General features: G+C 35.8%; 1 long non-coding RNA gene across 1 annotated transcript; it reads left to right on the forward strand.

Annotated features, from left to right (window-relative positions):
- The first annotated feature begins 2,694 nt into the window (after nt 1–2,694).
- Nucleotides 2,695–3,143, forward strand: LOC123529587 (uncharacterized). The gene is made up of 2 exons (XR_006682176.2): nt 2,695–2,851; nt 3,018–3,143. It is a non-coding gene; the product is annotated as an uncharacterized LOC123529587 (long non-coding RNA).
- Nucleotides 3,144–6,002: the final 2,859 nt, after the last annotated feature.

Here is a 6,002-nt window from a genome sequence, read left to right on the forward strand (position 1 = left end):
TTTTCTCCTAGACTATCAAAGCTATTGCTTTAAAACTTGCAGCCTTGTTCACCATCAATAGCTGACTCTGTACAGCAAGAAACATAACTCCATTCTGCTTTTTGCAAGAATTATAGCCCCTTTTGGACTTAGAAAATCAGATTTCTTGGTTAAGTTTTGTGTTTAGGTCAGCTTTTCTTCTAAACTATTATAGCTATTGCTTTAAAACTTGCAACACTTGTTCACCATCACAAGCTGACTCTGTACAGCAAGAAACATAACTCCATCTTGCTTTTTGCAAGAATTATGGCCCCTTTTGGACTTAGAAAATATCAGATTTCTTGGTTAAGTTTTGCGTTTAGGTCAACTTTTCTCCTTAAGCGTAAAAAAAAATTGTTTGTTTCCGGTATCCCTACCTACCCTAAATTTTTGGCCCGACCCTAAATGTTTTTATGGCCTTTGAGAATATTTTTTTCAACTTTTTAACAAAAAGTTGCAAAACTGCACTTTTTATTCTTTAAACACGGTCAGTGATGTTAGAAAGCAACTAACTGATGCTCTAAAGGCATAACCCCCTTATTTGTATTCATTTTTTGACACAAAAATAATTTCTGAAAAGTCTCTTAATAAACAAAAAAAAAAAAAAAAAAAAAAAAAAAAAAAAAAAAAATTCTGACCTACCTACATCAGTTTTTTTGAGCATGTTACCAGAAACAAAGATTTTTTTCTAGGCCTTAACGGTCAAAGCTATTGCTTTAAAACTTGGAGCAGTTATTCACCATTAAAAGCTAACTATGTGCAGCAAGTACCTTAACTCTACATTGCTTTTTGCTAGAATTATGGCCCCTTTTGAAAATCATGGGTAGGACAATATTTCTATTATACAGAGACAAAAAAATCAGATGAGCAACTGCACCCGCAAGGTGGTGCTCTTGTTTTTATCTACATGTACTTTTGATTTTGTCAACATGATCTATATAAATGAGAGCCAGAACCAAAAAGTGGTACTTGGTTAGTAAAAGTTTACCAGTTTGAACCATCTCTCAAACAACCATTGCTATCAAGTAACAAGTGACCAAACTTTAACATTTTTTATTTTAAAATGGGAAAATGTTAATTCACATTCAAAATGTGCAGATAAATTGAAATACATGTGTTTAATTAATTTCATTGACAAAAACCCATTTAAAAACTTTTGCTTTTCTACACAAAAGCCACAAGACCACTGATCCCCAGTAATAACACTACTCAACAAAACTCTAGGTTCCAGTTAAGACACTGGTAATAGAACTAATTTAAATATTTATCACAACCTAGACAGTGATTGGTCACCTTGCTAGATCAAAATCTAAAGTATTTGAAAAAGTAATTCAAGCACTAGGTCTAACTTTGACAGGACATAGGATGAATAGATGAGGACATGTTAAAACTCAAGATTTTGTTTGAGAGTGGTACCAACAGGCTATTTGTTGTTAACAATTTCTCTGTTAACATCTTTTTGTCACATTGGATCAACCATAATGAAAGTTTGTTGATTAAATATTGGACAAGTTAAAGCAATCAACTCTACTCAGGTGAGCGATATAGGATCATCATGGCCCTCTTGTGTTAATACCATCAGTAATGTGCAGTGATCACAGTTTCTTTATAATACTATGTTGATTTCTTGGGTAAGAAATACACTTTTATGATATTTTCAGAAAATATTGCAAATATATCAATGTACTTTGGTGGGAATTTTGTTGTTAATCCTCCACCACAAGTGGTGGGGGGTTATAGGAATGGTCTCCATCTGTCCTTCCATCTTCCGTCCTAATATTTTTTGTCCGCCCTGTATCTCCTTAACCCCTTGAAGGATTTTCATGAAACTTGGGTAAAATGATCACCTCATCAAGACGATGTGCAGAACTCATGAGTTAGCCATGTTTGCTCAAGGTCAAGGTCACAACTCGAGGTCAAAGGTTTGAGCCTTCCATATTGTTATAACAACCTTCAGTTGTTATTTATATCTATGTGTGTTTTTTATTATACAATAAGACCTGAAATTCTATATTATAAACTTTTAACGCCTCAAGAAAGCTAGATCCTAATATTGAAAGAACTGATAGGCATTCCGACAGACATATGACAGAACTGATAGACATTACGATAGAAAATTGATAGAACCGAAAGACTTAGTCAATCTTCTTGAAATTAAGTTCCATTTGAAAAACAGTTTAGTTCAATAGCCACATTATCATTATGTAACATTTTAGTCACTTTTAGTTGATGTTAGACTGATATATGCATGATTTCTTCAGATTTTCTCAAGAATATTTTGAGAATTAACGCGGAATCTTTCACTTCCGGTTGTCTGTAATGCTAAGTTTTCCAGCAATCTTTACAGTATTCTACAGTAAATCTGAAGTAATCATTATTTCAAGGTTTTTAAGTAAGGTTTTTACCATCATTCTGTCAATTTAACTTTTACTGTAGCATATGCTATAGGCTGTTTTCAGATCGATTCTGCTCAAAAGTTGAGTGAGCGCCATATTTTGAAATGTCTTTCGCTCACTTCATTCGTGAAAGACATATGTCTTTCGCCCTCTATCTGATAAAATAAGCAGTTCTACCAACCTTAATTTGCATGGATAAATTCCTTATATTCCAAAGCATCCATTTGTTTAATGATAGATAACTTTCAACTGGTTACATTTATGATGGCGGCATTCTGATAGATTTGCCAGAGGTGCTGGCTGTAACGGCTCATTTCATTGGTCAACATTTTTAGACCGCGTTTTTTCATTGGTGTTAGACTTTTCTTGCCAGACTTTTTCTCTATAAATATAAGTGTGTCACTGGAAAAACCTTAACCTTCACGCCTACGTAAAAAGTATATATTGAAACTAGACTACTCTTTGTAAACTGCTACGCGACTAGTAAAACTTAGTCGTGACTTATTGTATGCCTGATAACTTAATACACCTATTTTAATGAGATGTACAGTTAATTATCATGGTTCAAAAGTAGCTTAAGTGGTAATGAACATCTGATTATAGATATTTTGAGCTGTTTACATCAAAATTACCAATCTGTGATGTATTGCTAAAGACTACTGAATCAGTTATTAAGTTAGTAAAAACTTCCAGCAATCTATATTGCTCATTACAACCATGAACTTAAAACTGTGTTGACTTTAATTTCTTCCGCCTGCCATTACTGACTTAGCACCTACGAGTGTTACAAGTGGTGTCATACCAGTGGGATCACCTTATAGGAACCCACACGGCTAATAAAGAATTATCGCGTACTACTTACAAAAGAGTGACATAACATTTAGAATGTAAACAAAAGTATCAAAGTACTTGAAGTACAAAGTAAACAATTAAAAAAAAAAATAAAAGAAGAAAAACAGTATCACAGTATGAGCTTATCACAGGGCCTATAAATAACAATAGCAATAAATATATAAACAGAAATAAGATCAATAAATAGATATATATATATATAAATATATAAATAAATCAATCAAAAAATAGTATTATTACTAGAAGTAAGCATTAAAACAATTATAGAAAACAAATTTAGAAAAATCTAAAAGAAGAACAAACACAACTGATTATCTTTCATTTATTTGCTGATAAGTATGGCTGATTCAGACAGTGAAGTAAATTTCAATATAAACAATCAAAATGAGGAAGAAGCAAGTGGTACTGCTCAGTCTCCGGAACCACAAGAACAACCTCCATCTCCAGCTTCAGTGATGAATGCAGAGGAAAGTGACACAGATGATGATGTGCCACATCTTTATGAACCTCAAGCACAACCTCGACAAAGACCCGCTATGAGAGAACAACCAGCGGTGCCTCAGAACAGAAATCACTCAAACAGATCAAATATCAGGTATTTGGGTCTTCCAGTAAATCAACCAGGTCACTATGAAGGCCAACAGCCAAAGAATGGTCATTTAACAATCAAACCTCAGTGCTTCAGTGGTGAGGAAGACTGGGAAGTTTACTTGCGTCATTTTGAAGTATGTGCTGAACTTGGCCAGTGGACAGATCGTGAGCGAGCATTAGCATTTCTAGCCAGCCTGCGGGGTGAAGCTCCGAACTTTTCTATGACAATTCATAGTGCGGAGAGGGAGAGGTACTCAGACATAGTGTATCACCTTAGCCAAAGGTTTGGTAAAGCCAGACAGCAACCAATGTGGATGACAAGGTTCGAAGCCCGACTTAAAGGTCCCAATGAAACCTTTGCTAAGCTTGGAGATGATCTGCGTCGTTTAGCTCAGCGCGCTTACCCATCCATGACCCATGATGCCCAAGAAATGATTGCGCTTAACCAACTGTACAAGTCTGTTCCAGCTGAAATAAAATTTAAATGTCTTACAGAACAATGTCGCAGTGTTGAACAAGCAGTAGGTATCATAGAAATGTATGAAGGCGTCTTCTTCCCAACAGGTAACATGTCACAATATGCCACAGCTAGAATGGTGAGAAATGTAAATGGTACCGGGAGTGGTCAAAACTCTGAGGAGGCTGCAAACATTCCATCAGCATCAATGATGACACAGACTCTCCAACAACTCCAGGACTGTGTTAAGAAGCTTTCAGAAGCACAAGATGAGCTCAGAAGCAGACGAGGTACTCTACTCTAAAGCAATGCTTTCAATGTCAGTCTCCAGATCATCTCATTAAAAACTGCCCTTACAACAGACATGGGTTCCGTCAGGCAAATCAAAACCAACAAAGACGATAGCTAGTGGGACCTCCTCAACAGAACCAAGTGCCACAACCCAACTCTCAGAACCAAGGTCAAGCAACTGTGCCACAGAAGATCCAGGAAAACACCAGGCCGTCGACCCAGTAGGCCCACAGTCGATGGCGAGCAATGGGCCTGAAACTCCTGAAAATGAAATAAAAACAAGTTATGTCGGTAAAACATTTAAAAACACTGAAAAATGGGACAATGGATTTTATACAGGTGTTACAATTTCAAATGTTAATGTAGATATGCTTATAGACAGTGGTTCTTCCACAATCCTTTTGGCTAATAGAATATTTGAACAAATTGAAGCAGGAGTTAGGCCAATTTTGCAGAAAGGAACTATTCGTATGAAAGATGTTACTGGTTCTGAAATAAATGTCTATGGTACAGCAAATATTTCAATTCAAATGGGAAAAACTGAGTATACACACACAGTAACTGTTTGTGACATAGCACCTGATGGAATTCTTGGTCAAGACTTTATGTTACAATATGTTAAAGGGGTTGATTATTTAGAAAATTCATTACAAACTAAACAAGGGGACAAAATTCCATGTTGGTTAGGGGGGAAAGACTCTATGGTTTGTAGAGTATTTGTGAAAGAGAAAACTACAATTCCAGGGAACTCTAGTGCATGGGTAACTGTGACAATTCCCAGCAAAGAACATCTTGATCAAATGGCTTTAATTGAACCTGTTAAGCAAAATAAGGCAATTCAGCTTCTGCCAGGCATTGTAAATACCAGTGATAATAGCTCAGTTAAACTAAATGTTGTAAATGGTGAAGAAGACCCAGTTGATATTTTTCCTCAAACTGTGCTTGGTAAATGCCAGTCTTTTAACATGTCTGTTACAAAACAGGAACACTGTGCACAGGTAACTTCTGAAATTAAAACTGAAGCATTAAGTAATAATTTTGACAATGAATCAGAATTACCGGACTTCCTGTGTGACTTGTATAATCGCAGCTCCAAAGGCCTCCTTGAATCTGAAAAGAAATCCTTAAAAACATTACTGTTTAAGTATCAGGACATATTCGCTAAGTCATCTAATGATTTAGGGTTAACAGACAGAATTGAACACAAAATTGAGGTTATACCCGGTACTGAACCTATTAAACAACAAATGAGAAGGTTACCACTATCAAAACGTGAAACTGAAAGAACTGAAATTCAGAAAATGCTGGATAAAGGCGTCATTGAGCCCTCAATGAGTCCCCGGTGCAGCAATCTGGTAATAGTGACTAAGAAAGATAAAACTGCTCGAATATGTGTG

This window comes from Mercenaria mercenaria, chromosome 1 (genome assembly GCF_021730395.1).
Source record: "Mercenaria mercenaria strain notata chromosome 1, MADL_Memer_1, whole genome shotgun sequence".
Classification (NCBI taxonomy): domain Eukaryota; kingdom Metazoa; phylum Mollusca; class Bivalvia; order Venerida; family Veneridae; genus Mercenaria; species Mercenaria mercenaria.